Raw genomic sequence first — 23,827 nt, 5'->3', positions numbered from 1 at the left:
GCGGTAGAACTGCGGATCTGCAAGCCGCATAAATTCGAATGGAACGGCAACCTTTGGATCCACATTGGATGGCGGACTCAACCGATAGTGGCCGTTGACCACGGCGGCTTGGGTAGTGACATGAGTCGTTGACCCGAACTTGCCGCGCAGAATAAGTGTGCATTGCCCTGGTCCTTGGCGCTATAACTGCAAATCGCGTACCAGCTCTGCATCGACGGTGGTGCTGGCGGCGCAGGGATCAATGATGGCACGAACCAGATGTAGGTGCCCACGCGATTCGACGCGTACGATGGCCGTCGGCGCAATGGGCACGAAAGACCGCATGATGGGCGCTGGAGTGGCTGGGAGTAGCCGGCCGGTTCCGAAGTCTTCCGGTGTACCACGCGATAGTGCCTTTTTATCTAGGGCGGCAGAAGTGTATGGCGTTGATTTCTTTCGCCGCTGCTGTCTTCCGCGTTTGGATGACTCGGTCGGGCCTCCTTGGAATCCGATGTTGCGGTGCCGCCAGTTGTCTCGGTCATTTCGACGTTTATTTGCTTTCGCCGCGCTTCTCTCATGCTGTAACAGCGGCCGGAAACTGCGCATGCCATGGTTGACCGTTGACGGTCTTGTTGTCTCTGTTTTGCCTTTTTCTTCCTCCGCCTTTGCTCTCTCCTCCTCCATTTCTTCTTCTTCCACCTGCTGAGTCCAGGACCTTGTCGGCCCCATTAGGTGGATTGACAACGTGTCATCGGACGGGTTGTCGTCGCCAATGGTTGTTGCATCATCGCGTTCAGAAAGACGCTCATCTAGATGGAGCGTGGTGTGGTGCTTTTGCTGGCACCGTTTGCAGCGATATTTGCTATTACACTTGTCCACGCGATGAAAGGGCGACAGACAATTTGTGCAGTATTTGTGCAGCAGCACGGCCCGCAACCTCTCCGGGGATTTTTTCCTGTATTCGGCACAAAGTCGGAGACTATCGTCCCTGCAGAGCTGGCACGCGACGTCGAAACGCTTTGCGCCTCCCTCTGCCTTGGCCAATAAGGTTTGTTAACGGGTCATGATCTGAAAGAATATTGGTATCATTGATCATGCCCAAATTGAGGTTGGCGGAATGTTGTTTGGGTGGCGTAAGCCAAAAAAAAAATATTATCTCTCATATATTTTCGCAAGAGAAAAAAAAAACATTTTATTGAAATACAAAATTAAAGGCCATAAGTAAATACTTCTGCGCGCAAAAAAAAAAAAACGAAGAAAAAACGGATTTAGCACGCATCCATGCGATGTGGCTGGTGCTTTAGCGCCTCTAGTACATCCCTGCAAAAACGCTCTCGTCACTCCACGTCATTTGACTAGTCATTTTACGGTCATAGGTTATATTCCTAGTCACACTTGCACGGGCGTGATTAGGTTTTGTGACCAAATTTTTTGTAGGGATTTTATAATTTATTTTATGTCGGTAGATGTCGCCGAAGTAGTCCTAAAGATTTATTTTTTGGTTTGTGGTGAACTTTGTTTTCACGACAAGTGGCCTGCCACCACACGGAACGGTTCGAAACCTGGCTGAAAAGGTATTACAGAGTTGCACTTCCACCATTCAACATTATTTTTGACGTGTATAATGTTGAGATTCGTGGAATTAAGTATTTTAAATCTCGACCAAATGAATGATTGGTGGAGATATGTAATACGCGACATGTGTGGCGTGTTGTGCTCGATATGTCGTGCTGCCTACAGTGCGTGACGTGTAGTGCGGCGTATAGTGCATGACGTCTAGTGCGGCATGTAGTGCGTGACGTGTAGTGCGCGAGATGGTTGCGCATGAGGCCTAACGTTTGTATTGCAATAATCATTGACAGTCAGAAATCAAAAGTAGAGATTTTGACGTCTGCTACGCTTTTCCATTTCCTGAATGAAAAAAAAAATGTCATTCATTGTAACACGCGGCGGTGAGTATGGTTAGGAAATCGTAATTTATCTTTCATTAATTAATTGCTCTATATATTTTTTTTTTTACAGTCTCTTCATCACCAAGGAATTTAATTGAAACAACTGGTTTGAAGTTCTCGTCCAATTCGTAAACGAATGGAATACCGGTTGGCAAATTAAATGCCATAATGGCATCCTCAGAAAGATTATCCAAATGATTTACAATACCGCGCAAACTATTACCATGCGCAGCGATAATTATTTGCGATAGGCAATAGAACCAATCGTATTTGCGCGTCCAGATAATTTATCCATTTCACCCGGCAGCGCTTGTATCAGCGACGATTCACCAGAACCAACAGTACCAACAGCAGCGCATAAGGTATTCTTTTTACAGTCATACCAAACACGACAAATGAAATAAAAAAAATATTGATATGACTTTAATACGATTGGCTATAACACCATTAATTGGAATTAAAATTATCACTTGGTGCACTTATAAAATCAATAGCTGATCTTCTAACCATTGGACAACCGCAAATATTGAGCTTAATTATCACTTTTTGTTGAAGATTATGCCGACGAAGAGACGGAGCCACAACCGTAATGGAAGGGTATATTCTATTCAGTACTATTATGTTACGGCAGCTGCACAAACTGCCATTTTTGGGACAATACTTTCATCGAATGTTTGTTGTTGGTTTACGTATACGTACAGCGTTAATTAGTGCTATTTATCGTAAAGCTTTAGTTATTTCAAATGCTACACGTAAGGAATCAACGGTGGGTGAAATTGTCAATTTGATGGCAGTGGATGCACACCGTTTCATGGATTTCACAACATATTCCAATATGATTTGTCAGCATCTTTACGAATTACATTAGCTATGTATTTCTTATGGTTACAATTGAGACCATCTGTATTAGCAGGGCTTGCTGTTATAATAATTTTCCAATAATATGCAAATATAGGCATAACTTCTTTACTGCTGTCTTGTGGACGTAAGTCCCATAGATCTTTCTCTTCTAGGGGATTTCTATATCCCTTCCATGCCGTTATATCGAACCAAGTGTATCTAATGCGAGATAGGAAACTGACCGAACTTTCTGGTATTTCATTACTTCTACGTTTATATTTAGTTTCTCTTGGCATGGCATCGGTGAAACAATTTAATAGCACACGAAATACCAAAATATATCATATAGCTGATATAATTATATTCAGTCCATGATTATCAGGTTTATTTGATGCATTTGAGTTTATAATTGGGTCCCACTTATTTTTTTTTTTTACTTCGGTGCGACATTGGGCTACAGAACATATAACAAGCAGGAAAATAAAAAAAATAAATGTAAGGCGCGATAACCTCCGAAGAGATCTAAGGCCGAGCTTCTCTTCCAATTTGCGTCGTGCTCCTCTTGATTTTCCCTACAAATTGGCCGGACGGGACCTACATGTTTTATGCCGACTCCGAACGGCATCTGCAAAGCAGATGAGTTTTCACTGAGAGCTTTTCATGGCAGAAATACACCCGGAGTGCTTGCCAAACACTGCCGAGGGGCGACCCCGCTTAGAAAAATTTTCTTCTAATTGAAAAATCTTATTTCTAAAATTTTGATGTTGCTCTGCCCGGGAGTTGAACCCAGGGCATACGGTGTGATAGGCGGAGCACGCTACCATCACACCACGGTGGCCGCACAAGCAGGAACCAGAACATAAATTGTACACCCGATGTTTGGACACCATATTTACAATTTAATGGCATAAAAAATAGATAACAGCAAACTTACAAATGAAGCAAACTTCATCACTGGCGTCCATATATCAACATGATGTGTTAGGTGCGCTGTTTCGTCAAAGTGGAAGAAAGCTTCAATTTGTAAGCAGTGCGTGATATTCTTTATTTGTGACGTGTAATAACCAAACAGCGAGGCACTGAAATACGGTTTGGTTTACTATAATAGCGTTGACTCAGCTCCATTTCATATTTTATATGAGCCGTCCATTGTCGAATACAATGGCTTTACCTATCGTGCTAAATGCTTTAGCCTTGTGGTTACAAGAGCAAACGAAACATTTTATATTTAGTTCGGGTATCGTCATACTAGTTTTCCGTTCAGGACTTTTAATATTCTTGCGGTTGTTGTTATTTTACGATATACTCTTTCGGAAAATGTGGACAGCAAGCGGATTAAAAATAGCCTTACCTGCAGGTTTGGTTATTTTAAGCAAATGTTGGAACGTGTACGTTGCGCAAACGCAGAGATGCACTGACACGAAACTGCTGCACAAAGGGATTTCGATATTTCACGTGATCTTGAAACTCATGGCTGTAATTATGTACGAAATGAGAATCTGGAAGAAGGGCCAATGATAGAACGCTGTGGCGACATGTGATCACATTTGTCACCAATAGTTTAATATTGCTGAAAATCTTGAAACCAATTTTGAAAACGAATGATGTAGTTACCGAAGATATTTTCTACGTACAAAATTTGGGGATCTGGAAATAATGGAAACATTTTTTTTTTTTGTTCCAAACTGAAGATGAACCTAAAACGTATGCGCAATTCTGGATAGATTCCAAGTGCGCACACCTATTACCAGCATCATTTGGCGTGCTTTTCATTGTTTCAAAAAACGCTGACATTTTGTAATTGAAGTATTGCTACTATTTTCATATTTGAAATTGAAAAGGCACCACTTCAACGACCCATAGCACTTTCAGCGATAAACACTAGAATTTATGAACGTCTTTTCCTAAAAATCCCTAAATGTAACTGATTGAATTAGGAATCGAGAAGTATATGCAGTGTCCTTTGATACCTGAACTTGCAATCGGGACTTTTTTTGCATGCGCTATGCTAAATAAAGAAAGAACACTTTACATTGAACTCAAAACGCGAAGTAATTCTGTTATATGCGAACAAATAATTTGTAAACGCTTCAAGTTTAAAACATTTGATCGGGATCTAAGGTATACGAAGGCGAAATTAGCCATAAACTCAATCCTGATGCCGATTTAAATGGAGATCAAAGTATGAACCCAACTCAAGCGTACATTGCAACATAAAGTTGCTTTAATAATGATCCTACGTCATTGTGGTATGGTTTAATGGTTGTTAAAACAACTTCATGTACAGATGAGGAAGCCAAACAGGTTTGGAAACTGTATTTATATAATAGAGAAGAGGCTTTCGTTCGCCTGAAATCACTTTTGAAGAGACTCAAAAATTGCACGAATTTCAAGACACCCAAAAGGAAATTGCGCCATTTGCTATTTGGGATACAACTTTAAATTGCAAGGGTATGTAGTTGATTTATAAACCATTTACAAATTGTATAAGTGAATATTCCACCTAGCAGGTTAACTCTGGAGTAAATTTGACAGTTTTATCGAAACGGAATACACACGATGAACGAGCAGATGCAACGGCCGATATTCTTACATTACTTCTAATCTTCCAGCACTACATCATCGCCAGTTTCAAACTATGTGAGTATATAAATTTTTGCTTTAGTTTTCTTTTTCGCATTCAACGTAAGAATAAATATACAAGTGATAACGCATAATGTTCATCCGATTCGTAAGAATTATCTGCTCTGATGGATTTATTGAAATCATCCCTAGGAATATCCTAATTTTTCGCATTTGAAAGCATTTTTGTTGCAGTTTCTATATTAATGTTGTTGCCTTGTTGAATCAATATTTGACATAGTGGGTAATTCTTGTTGTTATGATGATGTGCTGCCGGAGTTATAGTCCTTTTTTTTTTTTTTTAACAACGTCACATCCGGACGGACAAGGCTCAGTATACATATGCAGTTCACTTTATTTAACTGTTGTTAAGAAATGTAAATAATACATTGGTATACTCAGTTAAGTGATCACAGTGGAGAAAATTTATACATTTAAGCCTAAGCGGTTGCGGGTGCAATGCGCCAGATATAGCCAACACAAAAAACCCGTTTAAGGAATTTGGCAATAGGCAAGTTGAATTTTTATGATAATGAGAAAAAAAAAGTATTCCATTGTATTCTGCGCCAGATAGTGGGTCTGCGTTAGGGTATGTTGGCCTCGTTCAGGGGAACGGGAGCTGGGATATCGGTGTGTTGGCCTCGTTCTGGGTGAACGAGGGCTGGGTTATTTGGGAATAAGGAATATGGATTATTAAAGTTCATTTTCGTTTTCGTTGGGCGGAAGTAGTACCAGTTTCGCGATTGGTCGGGTAATTTGTCCCTTCATTGTATGAACGTCAACAACACGTACACGGTTATCGGAACCTGGGTGTGTGTTGACGACTCTCCCCATTTTCCACTCGTTCGGTTGTAGATTATCCTCCTTGATGACGACTAGGTCTCCAGGTTTTAAGTTGGATTGTGGATGTTTCCATTTATACCGTTTCTGGATCTCGGTGAGATATTCCGATTTCCATCTTTTGCAAAAGGCCTGATGAAGGGCTTTCATCTTCTGCCATCGGTTTACAATGGAGGAGGGTTTTCACTACAGTCGAGTTCAGGTGGAGCTAAAAGATGCCCACCTACGAGAAAATGGCCTGGAGTAAGCGGCTCCAGGTCGGAAGGGTCGCTGGATGAGGGACTTAGAGGTCTCGAGTATTTATGATCGGACGCGATCTTTTTAAAGTGGGTCTTAAAACTTTTTACCCCATGTGAGGAGCGCTTGGCGGTATAAAATGCCATTCTATAATGTGATGGCTATATTTAATCAACGTTCCGTCCCTTGCTTCCCGCAGAAATGCCTTAAACTCGGATCGTAACGATCGCGAAGCTCCGACAAAGTTAGTACCATTGTCGGAGTAAACGTTTTTTGGACAGCCTCGCCTCGATACAAATCTGGCGAAGGCAGCTAGGAAGGACCCGGTACTAAGGTCGTTTGTCGCTTCGAGATGGATGGCTTTCGTCGAAAAGCAGACAAACAGGCAAACATATCCTTTTGAAATTCGACATCCCCTCCCTCGGTAGGATTTTATATCGAATGGTCCCGCGAAATCTACCCCAGTGTTGGTGAAGGCCCTAGAAAAGGTGATGCGCTCCTTCGGAAGGATCCCCATAAGTTGCGTTTGTGTCCGCTTCCTGTAAATAGTACAGACCTTACAGTTGTGGATAACAGACCGTATCATTATTTGAACACGTGGGATCCGGTACTGAGTGCGGATATGACGTAGCATCAGCTGGTTCCCTCCATGCAGGGTGGTCTCGTGAGAGGATTGGACTATAAGTCTGGATAACCTGCAAGTATAAGGAAGAATAATGGGATGACTTTCATTATGGGACATGTCTTTCGATGCCCCAGTCCGCCCCCCCCCCCCAGTTCGAATGATGCCTTCTTCATCTATATATGGGTTCAGGGGTAAAATCTCACTCTTCCAATTTATTAGTTTTCCTGACTTCAAATTTGCGTACTCTTCTTGATAATGTTGCCTCTGGCATATTGTTATCAATCGTCGTGTTGTTTCTTCTATTTCTTCAGGAGCTATCGAATGAGAATCCCTTTTAAAGGAGGCTTTAGTTGTTGGGTGCGTATTCTGGAAAAACCGAAGAATATAGGATATAACCCGCAAAGCCCTTGGTAGATCGGAAAACCTATCCAGAATATCAAAGTTAGATTCGACCGATGTTGTATGAACTTTCACCCTCTTTTCATCCATATTCGTATTGTTATCTTCTTCTTGTGTTGGCCAATTTTCGTTGTCTTCTTGTAACCAAGAAGGTCCCTGCCACCACAAAGAATTGTCGATTAGATCCGAAGCGAGGAGGCCTCTGCTCGCCAAATCTGCAGGGTTTGACGCAGAGTCTACATGCCGCCATACTTTGTCTCCAACTTTGTCGATGATTTTCGTTATTCGATGTGCCACAAACGTTGACCACGAACATGGTGGTTTTCGGATCCATGCCAGTACTATAGTCGAATCTGTCCAAAGGGTTACTTTAATATTGGAAAGTTGCATATTTTCTATGGCCGACTCTATAATTTCTGCAAGTAGGACTGCGCCGCAGAGTTCCAGTCGTGGCAATGATATGGTTTTGACCGGGGCTACTCTCGTTTTGGCCATCAACAGGTTGGTGAAGACTTGATCCTTCGTTTTTACCCTCAGGAAAACAGTGGCGGCATATGCTTTTTCCGAGGCATCGCTGAATCCGTGTATTTCGACGCTGTCCTTTGGGGTAAAATGAACCCATCGCGGTATGCAGATATCGTTGATTTTTTCGTATTTTTGCATAAATGCGGTCCAACGATCTAGAGTAGGTGGTGATACCTCTTCGTCCCAACCCGTGCCTTCCAACCAAATATTTTGCATTATAATTTTGGCTACGATTACGACTGGTGCCAGCCATCCAAGAGGGTCGAAAAGTTTTGCAATCGCAGAAAGTATAGCCCTTTTTGTGATTGCATCGCTGGTTTCAAAAGGTTTAGCAGTAAAATAGAATAGGTCAGAATGCGCGTTCCACTTAATGCCGAGTGCTTTTACCATGCTGGTGTCTTCGAACTCAAGAAAATCCTCGCTTAATAAGTGTTGCTTCGGTATACCCTGTAGAATTTTCTTGCAGTTGGACGTCCATTTTCGCAATGGGAAACCTGCCGATTGCAATGCCGATGATATTTCGTCCCTTGCCTTTATTGCAATTTCGATGCTGTGTCCACCGGCGAGTACGTCATCAACGTACATGCAATTCCGCAGGATATCTGCTGCCATTGGATGCGATATCTCCACGTCATCAGCCAGTTGGTGTAGTGTTCGAATCGCAAGGTAGGGAGCGCAATTCACTCCAAATGTTACTGTTTTCAGTTCATAAAGGTTGATTGGATCCTTAGGGCAGTTGCGAAATACGATTCGCTGGAATTTGATTTGATTTTCATTAACCCATATTTGGCGGTACATTTTTTCTATGTCGCTGTTAAATACGTACTTGAACAGCCGCCAACGTAGTATAAGAATTGTTAGGTCGGATTGAAGAATCGGACCTGGATATAAGGCATCATTTAGACTTTTGCCATTAGTGGTAGGACAAGATGCATTAAATACGACTCTGACGTTTGTCGTTGTACTTCTTTCCTTTATAACAGCATGGTGGGGTAGGAAGTAACAGTCATTTGAGTCTGTCGAAATATTGCCTATTTGTTTCATGTGCCCTAAGGTTTCATATTTGGATACAACTCTATTGTATTCCGTTTGAAGGACTGGGTTCTTAATGAGGGGCCTAGGCTAAATTCTTTCCTAAAGGGTAAGGAGACTACGTATTTGCCGTCGTTGTTCCGAACTGTTGTGGATTTGTATAGCTCCTCGCAGTAAGTATCATTTTTATTGATGCTCCTCTTCTTTGGAATTTACTCTATCTCCCAGAAAACCGCCAGTTGTTTGTCTAACGTGACCTCATTAAAATATGAAACTAGGGTCTTATTTGTATCAACCGCACCTGTCCGGCCTGTCAAAATCCAGCCAAACACCGTTTCCTGTGCTATTAATGTGTTTAGCACATCTTTCCTAATGCCGCCTAACACAATTTGGGGGTATATGTCTCCGCCCAGAATTAGATCGACTGGCTCATTGACAAAGAATCGTTTGTCAGCCAGTACTAAGTCAGGGAATGCTTGCCTAGTCATTGCGTTTATTTGGCAAGTTGGAAGATTCCCTGTCAATTGTGGTAAAACCAGCATGATCGTATTGATCTCGATTAATGGGTCGGTTGGTGACCGCAGTTGTATGTTGCACGCTTCTTTTACTTGTGCAGACATTGTATTATTGATGCCCGAAACTTGGGCATGCAGGTGTTTGGATGGCAGATTAATTCTGCGCTTTAGTTTCTCGGTAATGAATGAACATTCAGATCCCGAGTCTATTAGGGCTCTCGCCGAATAGTCAACACCATTAAAATGAATATTGACCTGAGCTGTCCCTAGTAATACCCCTTTATTTGTGTTTGCGAAACATGAGTTCACATTATTAATCGGAGCGTTTTCTCTTTCAGCATTGCGTCGTATTTGAGCTTCCCGTGAGGTAGATGCTCCGATAGTGTCAGGAGTATTTGTTGGTTTTGGCTGATTCGAAATATGAAGCAGCGTATGATGTCTTAAATGACATGTGGCACAGTTCATTTGACTGGTGCACTTTGTCACCGAATGGCCAGCAGAAAGGCAGTTTATACACCCACGGCTGCTCTTAATTTGTTCAAACCGTTTATTGGGTGTTAAACGCAAGAACTTTTCACACTTTGAAATTCGATGTGCAGGACTTTTGCACATCTTACACGTAGGTTTGGCTACTGTTGCACTTGCCTGGTAGGACCCTAATCTTTTCGACGATGTATCTGCCGAGGGACGAGAAGCATGTGGCTTAGAGGGTGTTGAAACCGTATCCCCTCTTATATCTACGACAGTTTCCAACGTTTGGAATCTGCTGGATAAGAATTTATCCATATCTGCCCATTTTGAAATTTCTGTTTTATTTTCTATGGTTTGTTCCCATAGAGCCAGTGTGGTTTCTGGCAGTTTTGTGGAGCGCAAATACGTTAGAATTGCATCCCAGTTTGATATGTCAATCTTGTGACATTGAAGCGCTGAGATACAATTGTTTATTTCACGTTGCAGTTTTTTAATGGAGCTACCGCATTCGCTCTCAACTGCTTTTGAACTAAAAAGAATTTTTAATTGGGCATTGACCAAGATACGTTTGTTTTCGTATCGGTCACATAAATTTTTCCACGCTGTATCGAAACCGTCTGTTGTTAAGGAACACCGTTCCACTATCTCTTTGGCCTCCCCTTGAGTTTTTTGCCTTAAATAGTATAGTTTTTGCACTGCATGGAGTTTACTATTATTAATATATATGGCAGTGAACATGTCCCTAAAAGACGGCCATGAAATATAGTCACCTTTGAAAATATCCGTATCACATGCTGGCAGGCGCACATGATATTCCATATTATCTGAGACATCTACTTTCTTATCTTTCTTTTCAAAATTTTCCAAAAGCTCAGCTATTGCCGCCTGACACTTTAGGAAGCTGAAATAGCACATTTTATGCTTCTTCTTGATAGCCGATAAGTCCTTTGAATCAAGCTCTGATGAACCTAAGAGCTTTTCGTATGTCACCTTCGTAGCTTTCCACAGAGTTTTTAACTCATCCCTTTGGTATATTAGGGAGTGTTTACTGTGTTGTGAAGGTGACATGTCGTTGAAGTCATTTTAATACTCCGTCACTGCATCTGCTTGGCGTGTATAGGTCTCCATTGTGGATAAAAATAAAAACCCAAAAGTTTATACAGAAATTGCCTTTGCAGAGAGTAGTGAGTGAAAATGTCGCCAAAGGACAGATCTTGGAAGTGATAATGTGACAAGTGAAAGGATTTGGTGTATGCGTATGTATGCACAAATTTACCAATTGATTGCGTAAGCCGGTAAGTTATGGCTAACGTGAAAAGGACTGTAAAGAGGCTTATGTGTCAAGTGGGATAAGTACAATTTCGTGGTGGCAACGGCACGCACCCACGTAAGTGTTAAGGAATGTGCTAATGCAGATTTGCTACTGAATTGTCTAAGCCAATAAGTAATGGCTAGTGAAGAAAGTGGTGTTAGTGAAAAGATAAAGAAATGTATGAACGTTCTTTATGGACTTTTTGGTAATTTAACCAAGGGCTGTGATCTTTTGTATCACAAAAAATTAGATCAGTCAAAAACTGAGTTGTGTATTGCCGCAAGTGAAAAATAAAAATAATTCAATTTTTAAAAAATTGAACAAGAAATAAGCCTTTTGGCCACCCAAACAACAACAACAATATATGTGTATGTAACTAAGTGCACTTTGTACTATAGCACCAAACTAAATTGCAAACGTATTGCCCGTGTAAATAAGTGCAAGCGATTTTTATGTGGAAGAAAATTTTATTTAATTAAATGTGCGCCTAAAATAAATTTACAGGTTTCTGAAAAAGTAACCTTACCAAATCGAATTTTGTGCAGTGGATTAAATGAATTTTTTCAGATAAATCCAGCAAAGGTGAAAATAGAAAAGTGACGCAAATCGGTGTTTGATGTTATGTTAACCCTTTAGAGCAGTGTTGTGCTACCTTGAGCTGTGTCCGGAAAATCTTACCGCTGGTGGGGGATTGTTCCTGATAGTCACAAGGCGTGTTGCACAAACTTTAAATAACTGCGTTAAGCGCCTTTCTCTATTTTTGCACAAAGTAAAAACTTCTCACTTCACGAAGAAAAAAAACAAAATCACTTGCAATATTACATATAAAGAGTCACTTTGTAATTTGTAATTTTATTTAGAACTTTTATTAAAAGTGAAAAGGAAAACCCCACCTAGCACGGAATATTTCCAACCACGTACCTTTATTAATTCGTTGATGCGGAGTACTCGAATGGGAATTAAATTTTGTTGTTGGATGTTTCCAAAAGGTACCACCAAAATTTATCAGTTGTTGTATATTGGATATAAAATCGCTGGTATCACCAAGAAAGTTGTGTTATTTGCTTTAGTGCCTAGAGAGTTGAGTGGACTGTAATTATTATTGATTGGCTCTTCTTACCGGCGTGGTAAGAACCATGAACAAATGCGTGGTGGCAACGGCGCGCACCCACGTATTTGTTAAAAAATAGTTTAAGGCGAAAAGAAAGGAAGAAAATAAAAACACCAAAAAGATTTCGTATTAATAAAAAAAGGAAATTCACAGTGTTTTTTAATCAATATGTATAAATACAACAAGTGTTGAGGAAAATTATTAACAGATGTTGTGAAAATGAAAATGTTAAATATATTTTCGGAAATTATAAAATATATTTAATGAAATTGACAACTTACGTGAACGGGCGATTGCGTGTTCCTTTGCTGGCTGCTGGATTAAAAAAAAGAGACTCTTTTCCACATGAGCCGATGAACCCACGATACAGCCACTTCGTTGGGTTTCCCGGCAACAAAGTTCGGGCTCACAGCGGTAAACATCTAAGATACATACGTACTACCACTCACACATGCCTGTGTGTATAGTGATCACAAAAACATGCGGGTGGTAGTAACGAAGAAAATAAACAAAGAAAGTTATGTTACGAGGGGGGGGGGGGGGGGGGAGATATATTTAGGCCTGTGGCCTAAACACCAATAGTATAATGCGGTGTATTATTGGTAGTGACGGACTCTTGAGCTGATTGTGAATTGCGACACAGTAGTGTGTGACGGCGTCCATTGCATATCCGACAGTTCGTGGAAGTACAAGCCTTTGTTGCATGGCCAGGTCTCAAGCAGTTGAAGCACAAATTGGATCCCTTTCATTTTTGGAACCTCTCCTGCCTCGGTAAGTACAAGAGTTTTGGGCAACGCCCGATCCGATGTGTGTGTGTAAATTGCAATATCCAGAGTTTATGGGAGCAGTTGAATCCAAATTCGATTTAGCCAAGAGCGATGAAGACGTTACTTTGTGGCCTTGTGAATGTCCTTGACGGCAAGATATATCCTTAATGCCAAAAATTTAATGCGAGGTATCTGTGTCGTGCCGTTCATACCCCAAGCGTGCGAGTTTTAAAACCACCATGGGAACCGCCAGCGTATTCCATTGATCAACTGGAACTTTCATAACCGCAGCGATTCGCGCACAGTGTCGACCACATATAGCAGTGATGTGGACATGGAAATTCCTGTGATTGAACCAATGTCTCGAACGCTCCTTAAAAGCCAGCCAGTTGCGTAGTGTGCCATCAAATTTCGGAACGGATAACCGCTCCAACTGAAGATGTATTTAATAAACCCATTTTGCGCAAGAAGTAAAAAAAGACCAAGTAATGTATGTAATGTATTTATTTATTACGGCTTTCCTAAGCCTAACTTAAATCTATTTTACATGTTTATAATTGTCTTCTGGACTATGCAATCTAGAATAGTTACATCTATGTCCTACCTTGGAGTACTATGGATGGGAGACTTCCAGATCATGCGAACAAAGCGTTGTGATTATGTAGTATGTAGGCATTTTACGCATGTTAGTAAAGCGCGAAGGCAACATCTGCACGGCGATGCACTGAGTTAATCGAGTGATGCGTTTCAGTATGTGCTTCGGCAACCTTTTTTGTATGCGCACAAGAGCTTGGAAGTCTTGGGTCTACACGGCAGTATAGTTTCGCTGCACTTCTATCGATGCTATGGAAGTCCGCCTGTCCAGCACTAAATTGGTAGTGTTCTCCAATAATTGTACAATTTTTGTTTAAATTTATTAGCATGACATGATTTAATATCAATCGGTAGTTCATTATATGATATAAGACCTTTATAATACAGATTACATTTGTCTGCTTCAGTTTTATAAGCCGGCAGATTAAAATCATTTTTATTACGAGTATTTACAGAGTGCACATCTTTTACATATTTTATATTAGTCCTCAAATACGCAGGCAAAGTTCCTTCTATTATGTTTTTAATAAATTTTATGGTATAATAAAAAAGTTGCTGTCTAATGCTAAGCCAATTAAGAGAGCATAGCATGTCTCTGATAGGTGTGTCATACCGTTTTTTGAGAATGAATCTCATAGCGCGGTTCTGTTGCTTTTGTAGCTTGTATATCTGACTATCTCGCAAGATGAAAAATATAGTTGGGCAATAAATAAAATTAGGTTCGATTATAGATCTGTAGACGATGATTTTATACCTTCTATTTAAATATTTGCAGGTTAGTTGTGTAAAATATAACTTTTTCGCTATTTTTCCTACCGTATAATCCACGTGCTCGTTGAAATTCAGCTTATCATCTATTTTTATTCCCAAGTATTTTATAATGCTGACTTTTTCAATTAGTTCGTTATTTATATTTAAGTTTTGTAGCTCATTGTTTTGAAAATTGCGTCTAGATATAACCATAAATTTCGTTTTATTGACATTCACTTTTAGTCTGTTTACGCATAACCAACCATATACGCTGTTAAGATCTTCTTGTAGCTTAGCATATATTTCAGTAATATTGTGTCAGTTCGATCGTGTATCAAAAAATGGTACACCCTAATGGGACTTCCGTTAACTTCACCGGTTCCCACAAAAAAAAAAAAAAAACACGCGATCGTATAACTGTGTGTAACGGTTGTTGTTGTTGACATATGAATTGAAAGTTTTTCGCGCCACGCGAACCAAGGTTGTTCTACTTATTCCCAGGTTTCGGCACCACAAATTGTATGATAACTTAATGGTTGCCCTTTATTCCTAATTCATTACATAGTCCACTTTCACTTAAATTTTTTTATTAATACACAAAAGTAAGTGATACAAAAAAATATGAGAACTTGGTCGATATACATATCTAACAATAGAAATCGATACAATAACAGCACCAACAGGAGCGTTCCATTGAGCTATCGAGCTCTGGCTCACGATCAAATGTCATTGGAACGATCTGGATCAACTTAATGAGAGCTGGTAGCACTAATATAAAACATCTGTTTCGTTGAAAATAAGAAGGAGAAACATACACAAAAAGTTAAGATATTGATAGAATTACTAACATTAAAATAGTTTCGCACGTAAACAAACTATTTATTTTCCTTACATTTTCTTCAAGTTGTGTACTCTTTCCGTGTTTTTGCTTTTAAATATGGGGAAAACTTTTATGTATACACATATGTACACATATTTATTTCAGTGCTACCATGGCTCAACTATATGCTTGGTTCATCTCACCAGCTGATCTAATTTTTTTCATTTCACTGGAGTAAGGATTTTCAGAAGGAGATTGCAAACTCAAAATGAAACCAATACATTGACAACATTTTCTTACTACACACAAAAGCTGCCAAGTTTTATGTTTTCATTCCATTACATTCGTCTAACACCAACACGCTGATTTTGACAATCTGAACAAAGGTATGTCGTTGCTGTAGAGATGAACCATATAGTTGAGTCATGAGTACTACTATCTCAAAAGTGGTTAGCTCTCAAAAAATCTACTACAGAAAACAAAATGAACAGAACTGCTATAAGGATTAAAAATTGAACCAGATAAGTATCAGGATCACAACGTTGTTGTTGCATTTGCATTGAAAACGTGAGCTGGCGGATTCCAGACTTGTTTCTCTTTTAATATATTCGGGGGCTCTGCGTTCTGGCGGTGATGATCGCTGGAGTGACCTTTTTTATGGTTTTGAAAACTTGCTGTTAAAAAAAAAGAATTAACGGGCTTGCGTTTACTGCTACGGCTTTAATCCAAGTGACCGATTCCCATTCCACGCGTTCCGTTTACCCCCAAAGCTAACAGGCCTTTGGCGGGGTAACTTGACGAAACGTCACTTTTTCTTTTAGTATAACTGCTAACGGCCGTAACAAACAAGCGGTTTTGTATTAGATTGCATTAGGGTGGCCGGCCTTTAAATTTCCTTTGGGGTTAGCCGGCTGGCCTAAACAAGCCGGCCCCCCTTGCGGTACGCAACCTCGCCTTGCCCTGCTGCTAGAGTAGACAATATCTAGAGGGAGAAAAATGAGAGATTTGTGGATGGACAGACCGTACGCATGAGTTGAAAAGTATAAAATATTATTTATTACAAAATTCATACTTTAAATTCAAATTCAAAATAAATTTTTTTTTTTTTTGATATTTATATCTGCGACATTTTAGGCTCGGGATACTCCACAGAGCACAAATCCAAAGATTGTGCTTTGCGCCACGAGTGGACCGAATGACGCTGGCAGCACTTGGTTGAGCATGATGTCGGCATACACGTCTGCCCCGAGAACTAAGCGTACCGGCGACGCGACGTAGAATTTGGGATCGGCGAGACAGATATGAGTATACATAGCCGCGATGGCTGGATCCAGGCTGAGACTAGACGCCACTCGGTGGAAATGTGGTGTGACGACGCCATGGGTCGCAATGCGTTTGTTGTCGCCATGCTTCCCACGCAGACACACCACACAGCCTGTCTGGCTACCCACTCGAGTTTCGTCCAGCCGCAGATCCCGGACCAAATCGGTGGATATGACTGTGGATGGCGAACAGACGTCGATCAATGCTCGCACCAGGTGTAGTCGTCCTCCAGCTTCTATTTTGACGACAGCGGTCGGCGAAATCGAGATCATGGGCCGCAGTACCGGTCCACCGACGGGGTCCAGCCCTCTACGTCCACTGCGAACGTTAGCGGCGTCCTTAGCTGGCGAGTGGCAATTACTCCTCGAGAATCGGCGGCGGTCGACGTAGAGCGAGACAGGCTAGTCGTTATGGCTTCGTGACGGCGATTTGTGTTGTTGTCAGCCAGCTGGGGGCGTTGTCGTTGTCGGCGGTGTCGGTGAGGGGTTCTGGTTGACTGTTGGCGCTAATGTTGTAGCAGGGCTCGGAAGAGCCGTGGTTCCGATCCCCCTGAGAGTCGGAAGGGCAGTGGTTCCAATCACTCTTTTGTCATGCTGGCTGGTTGGGAATCGATGTCCCTCTCCCTGGTTCCTCGGTCAATCTCCTCCGTCTCAATATCGGCGGCGTAGGGTGACAACGCCCCTTCGAGTTTATCGCGTTCTTCCTCCTCTACCAGTACACTACATGGCTTGTACGGCTCACGTGAGGCTTTTGTTTGCTCATTCACGTGAAGGATGGTGTGTTGTTTCTCACCACATCGCCGACATCTCCCGTTGCTTGTGCAACCCGTCCAATACGATGCAAATAAGTAACTATATCAGTTGGTAGTTCTAAATTTATAACCAAATTAACATGTTCTGAGTCTACACTACGCGACATACGATCAGTTGTAATAATAATTCTAGCTTTGAATTCACGAAACTTATGAAACATTTCAAGGCGTGTTTTCTGATATTGAGCACCAGATATTAGCTCGCAAGGCCAACCCTCTTTCTCCAGGCAGTTGCAATAAGTATTACCACGTGACTGTGAACCAGCAAATATTAAACATTGTTTAAATGCTATGCGTCCGAATATATGACGCAAAGCTTTTAGCTTTGACTGCATTTCGAGTATACTAGTTTTTTGTTCGGGTATTTCATAAGCAAATTGTTTTATTCCAATTAATAATGTGGCACGTTCCTCAGTGGAAATTAATAGTGGATTCCGCATTATTTTTGCTACGTCTTCGTCTAAACCATCACAAAATGTTGCGCTACAAGCGATGGTCTGCCGCTTTTCTGGCAAAGCATTCTGTATACGCCGCAAATCTTGACGGAATAACTGCGTATACATTTTATCAGCTTCATCCAATACCAGCAAACGCCTCTTAGAGGTGTGAAGTACATTATTTTGTATTAAATGCAGCAAACGCCCAGGCACCTTGTAAACGTTTTCTGTCATCGGCTACATCTAGACCACCAATGACACTAACAGCACGAAACCCCGTACAGCAACTGCCAATTTGATTCAATACCATTTCTATTTGTTCGGCAATTTCACGTGTTGGTGCTACTATCAAGGATTGTGGTTCTGCCAGATCAGCGCGGTATGCTTCGAGTATTATTACGCAAAATATCAATGTTTTTCCAGTACCCGATTTTGATTGAACAAGTAAATCTATTCCCGATTTTCCCATCGGAATTGAAGGAATTTGACTTGCTGTGGGGTATACAAATCCCGTTTTCTGCAAACCTTTGCGAACACCATCGGATAGCAACATTTTACTAAACGGTGCTAGTTCTTTTAGCTTTATATCAGCCGTGAGCTGCCTGCCCTCCAGGCCATGAGCAACGCCTCCTACATCCATTTTTTTTTTTTTTTGTTTTTAGCAAACAATGATTTATGTTAGAATCGAGACCGGTAAAATACTAAATTTTCGCGAAAAATGCTTTTGCCCTTTTTTCCATAAAAGGTAGAATTTGTCTTTGGCTATTTTTGTTTTGAAAGAAAATTTTTGTGTACGAAACAAACTGAAGTGGAACGAAATTCTTAATTAAAAAATTCTGATTGATTTTTTTTCTACACATTTGAACATGCATTCAAGGCAAACTTAATGCTATCGAAAGTGCTTTTACTCCGTCTGCTTTCGATGAGGTTGTCAGTTCACCTTGTATGACTGATATTTTACTACTGGTCATGTTGGATGTTAAGGAACTGTACAATCCCTCTTGTGACCAGTGTTGTGGTTTTTGGTTGAACTTCCACTAGATTTATAAGTTGGGTAGCTCACGACGTAGACTCATGGGTTTGGTCTTTCGTGAAATGGAAGACAATGGAAAGGGTTTTTAATTTGATGCCGCAGATTCTTCTGCCTCATCGCGATTGTATGGTAAGATGATGAGCTTTACCAAGGGTCGGGTTATCTGGCCTTTAATCGTCATGATATCGACCACTCTGACGCGATCGTCAGGTCCTGGATGTAATTTGACCACCCGTCCGAATCTCCATTCGTTTGGAGACAAATTGTCTCCCTTGATTACGACCAAGTCCCCAATTTTTAGGTGCGTTTTGGGAAATCTCCATTTATTTCTTTTCTGCAGTTCAGAGAGGTATTCCGATTTCCACCTCTTGCAGAAGGAGTGATGTAGGGATTTTAACTTTTACCATCGATTTATAATTGAGGCAGAGTTTTTGCTGGCATCAGGTTCTGGTGGAGATAAGAGATGTCCTCCTACCAGAAAGTGACCTGGGGTTAGTGGCTCCAGGTCTGATGCATTGTTTGACGCGGGGCTCAATGGTCGGGAGTTGAGGCATATTTCGATCCTGCATAGCAAAGTCGCAAACTCCTCAAAGGTGAATTTGCAATTTGAGGCGATTTTTGTGAAGTGGCCTTTAAAATTTTCACTCCCGCCTCCCACAGTCCTCGCATGTGAGGAGCTGATGCGGGGATGAAGTGCCACGATAAGGATTGAAAGGAATACTTGGACAGGGTGTTATCGCGGGCGTTTTGTAGGAATTCCCTCATTTCCGCTTTAAGTGTTCTAGAAGCCCCGACAAAATTTATGCCATTGTCGGAAAACATATTACTAGGGCAGTCTCTTCGCGAAAAGACCTGGCAAATGCTGCTAAAAATTATTGAGTGCTGAGGTCGGAAGTGGGTTCCAGGTGAATCGCTTTCGTTGTAAAGCAAACGAACAAGCATACATACCTCTTCGACACTCTACAACCTCGTCCCCGAAAGTTCTTTATATCGAAGGGTCCCGCAAAATCGACTCCTGTATTTGTGAATTCCCGTGAGTACGTAGTTCTCTCCTTGGGTAAAATTTCCATTAGCTGGGTTTGAACACGTTTTTGGTAAATCTTGCGTTCCTTGCAATTGTGGATTGTCGATTTTATCATGTTCTTGACCCGTGGTATCCAATACTGCGTACGGATGAGGCGTAGCATAAGTTGGTTATCCCCATGGAGTGAGATCCCATGGGTAAACTTTACAATAAGATGCGACAACTGGCAATTATACGGCAAAATGACTGGGTGTCCCTCGTTGTACGGGATATCTTCGGAAGCTTCGAGGCGGCCGCCTGCCCTCATAACCCCCCTTTCATCTAAGAATGGGTTCAGTGGTAGTACCTCGCTCTTTGCTCCTATAAGTTTTTTAGACTTTAAAGCTGAATACTCCTCCCCATAATGTCTCTTTTGGTAGATAACAATCAGACGTTGGGTCATTGCTTTTAATTTGCTCGACGAAATTGATCAAGAATTCGCCTGAAATGAGGCTCTTGTTTTTGGGTTAGTTCTTTGAAAGAATCTCCAGACGTAGGATAGTACTTTCAAAGCTCTCGAGAGGTCAGAAAATCTTGTGAGGATATCAGAGTCTATATCTACTATTGATGAGTTTACTTGGACCCGCTTTTCTTCTGACGTGGTGGTATATTCTGTTTATTGGGTAGGCCAATTTGAGCTATCTTCATGAAGCCAAGAAGGGCCCTCCCACCACAGGGCTTTGTTGATAAGATCTTCAGCAGGTATAGCTCTGTTTGCGAGATCTGCCGGGTTTGATGCCGAGTCGACAGGAAGCTAGTTTTCTTTACCTACTTCGTCAATTATTTTTGTCACCCTATGGGCAATGAACGTGGACCACGAGCATGAGGGTTCGCGAACCCATGCAAGGACGATTGTCGAATCCGTCCATAGATAGGTTGTACAATTCTCAAAATTGAGATTTTTTGCGGCTGACTCTACTATTTCTGCTAGCAGAACCGCACCACATAGTTCAAGGCGGGGAAGAGATATTGTTTTGACCGGGGCTACTCTGGTTTTTGCAAAGAGCAAGTTTACGAACACATGATTATCTATTTGTACCCTTAGATAAATTGCGGCTGCGTATGCACTCTCAGAAGCAACGCAAAAGCCATGTAGTTCGATGCTCGCTACCGGGGAAAATTGTAAATAAATGGCCTTAGCCAACCTAGTGGATTAAATAATTTTGCTATAGCAGACAATATTGTTCTCTTTGAGAACACGACTTGGTTATCTATAGGTTTCGTAGAAAAATAGAAATAATCAGAGTGGGCATTCGACCTGATCCATAAGGCTTTAACCATACTAGAATCTTCAAAATTTAAAAAGTTTTCATTTAATAAATGCGATCTTGGAATACCTTCCAGTAGTTGGTCGCAATTTGAAGTCCACTTCCTGATAGAGAAGCCGGCTGATTGTAATGCCGCTTGGATTTCGTCCCTTGCCTTCGTGGCGGTGGCAATGGTGTGTCCGCCCGCTAAAACGTCGTCGACATACATAAATTGTCGTAGGATGTCCGATGCGATGGGATATGTTTCCTCTACGTCCTCTGCTAGTTGAAGAAGGGTCCTTATGGCCAGGTAGGGTGCGCAGTTCACTCCGAAGGTCACGGTCTTAAATTCGTATAGGCTGATGGGTGCGCTGGTGGATGACCTGAAGACGATGCGTTGATACCTGGTGTCCCTGGGCTCTACGAATATCTGCCGGTACATCTTTTCGATGTCACTGTTGAATACGTATCGGAACAATCTCCAACGGAGTATGAGAATCGTTAGATCACTCTGAAGGACTGGGCCTGAATGAAGGACATCATTTAAACTGATTCCATTAGCAGTGGGACAGGAGGCGTTAAAAACAACTCTCACTTTATTGGTGGTGCTTTCTTCCTTAACTACTGCGTGATAGGGTAAAAAATAAGTATCGCATGTGTCTGTCGGAACATGCTCTTCTACCCTTGCCATATGAGCTAAAGTTTCGTACTCTGGTACGACTCGATTGTATTCCGTGTTCAATTTGGGATTTTTCGCTAACCGGGTTTCATTTCTAAAAAAATTGTGAGCACGCGCTCTTAAGCGTCGGTCCTAATGAGATACTCTTTTGAAAATCCTGCTTAAAAGGCAAAGACGCGATATATTTGCTTTCTTTATTTCTTTTGGTGGTTTCTTGACACAACTCCTCGCAGTACTTTTCGTCTTTGGTATAAATATGATTTTTGGGAATGTCTTCCAGCTCCCAAAATGACGCTATTTGTTTGTCCAGCGATACCTCATTAAAAAATGACACACACCTTCCGGTTGGGCTGCCGTTTCCGTTTGGCCAGTTAATATCCAGCCAAGTACTGTTTCCTGCGCAAGGAGGGTGCCTAAAACATTTTTTCGTATACCGCCTAGCATTATCTGTGCGTAAATATCCACACCCAGAATAAGATCTACTTGTTCATTTACAAAGAACCTCCGATCTGCTAGCACCAAGTCCGGGAAAACTTGGTGTGTCATGGGGTCAATTTGACAGGTTGAGAGATTGCCAGTGAGCTGGGCTAATATCAATGCTGTAGTCTGTATGCGTACGTGCGGGTTTATTGATGACCGCAACTGAATGAAGCATGCCTCTTTCACTTGGGCTGACACCGTGTTATTTATCCCTCCCACTTGTGCATTTAGCTTCCGACTGGGCAAATTTATTCTTCTCTTAAGTCACTCCGAAATGAACGAGCACTCTGATCCGGAGTCTATTAGGGCGCGGGCCGAAAAGTGTTCATTGTTATAAAATATATTGACTTGCGCAGTACCTAATAGAACCCCTTTGCTTGTATTCGCGAAAAAGGAATTGAAGTTGGTTGGTGATTATTTGCCGTGGCAGACTAACGTTGGTCCTGAGCCTGTGCTGAAGTAGATGGTCTTTGATCTAACTGGGTTTGTTGGGCTGTGGTTGGTCTCGTGTTCGTGCCCGCATTTTGTTGAATATGCAGGAGTGTATGATGCCTTAGATGGCAAATGCTACAATTAAAGGCGCACGTACATTTGGATACTATGTTTTGCCGATAGGCAATTCAGACACCCCCGACTGTCTTTTATAAACGCTATTCTGTCTAATACGGACAGCCTCTGGAAGTTTTTGCATTGTGACAGCTTTTGGTTGTTTTTCTTACATCATCTTTCCGGTACTGTACGTCGAATGAGTATTGTTGTTGTTCTAGTGCCCATCTAGCAATCCGTCCCGTCGGACTGTCTATTGCGTTTAACCATTTTAGAGCTAGGTGGTCTGTGATTACCGTGAACGTGTATCCCTCTAGGTAGGGTCTCATCTTCCTTATCGCCCACACTATTGGCAAACATTCTTTCTCTGTCGGGGAATAATTTGTTTCTGCCTTGTAAATTCGGCGACTCGCGTAAGCAATCACTCGTTCTTCGCTGTCTGATCTTTGGGTGAACACTCGCTTGCATCCGTCTGTAGGCAAAACTTCTTCGAAAAATCTGGGCAAGCTAGTACAGGTGCTTGGGTGAGTGCGGCTTTTAATGCTTCGAATGCCGACTGCTGCTCTTCCGACCACTTCCACTTCCTTCCTTTCTTTAGCATTGACGTCAACGGGAGTGAAACTTGTGAAAAGTTTGAGACGAATCTCCTGTACCACGATACCACTCCTAGGAATCTTCGTAGTTCGCGTAAATTGTTTGGCGGTGTCAACTCTTTGATGGCTGCTATCTTGTCCGGGTCCATGTGAATTCCTTCCTCGCTAACGACATGACCTAGATACTTTAAACTTTTCTTAAAAAACTCACATTTTCCCGGGTT

The 23,827-nt window shown here is 41.6% G+C and overlaps 1 long non-coding RNA gene across 1 annotated transcript in view; it reads left to right on the top strand.

Annotated features, from left to right (window-relative positions):
• Window positions 1–2,006: 2,006 nt before the first annotated feature.
• The window catches only part of LOC137236954 (uncharacterized), a 205,528-nt gene continuing 183,707 nt past the window's right edge, over window positions 2,007–23,827 (top strand). The window contains exons 1-2 of the long non-coding RNA XR_010948725.1: window positions 2,007–5,222; window positions 5,282–5,411. This is a non-coding gene — a long non-coding RNA (uncharacterized lncRNA). The remainder of the gene's footprint in view (window positions 5,223–5,281; window positions 5,412–23,827) is intronic.

Source organism: Eurosta solidaginis, chromosome 1 (genome assembly GCF_040869045.1).
Source record: "Eurosta solidaginis isolate ZX-2024a chromosome 1, ASM4086904v1, whole genome shotgun sequence".
In the NCBI taxonomy this organism is placed as follows: Eukaryota; Metazoa; Arthropoda; class Insecta; order Diptera; family Tephritidae; genus Eurosta; species Eurosta solidaginis.
The sequence above is the reverse complement of the archived record's forward strand: the minus strand, read 5'-3'. Positions and strand labels throughout refer to the sequence as shown.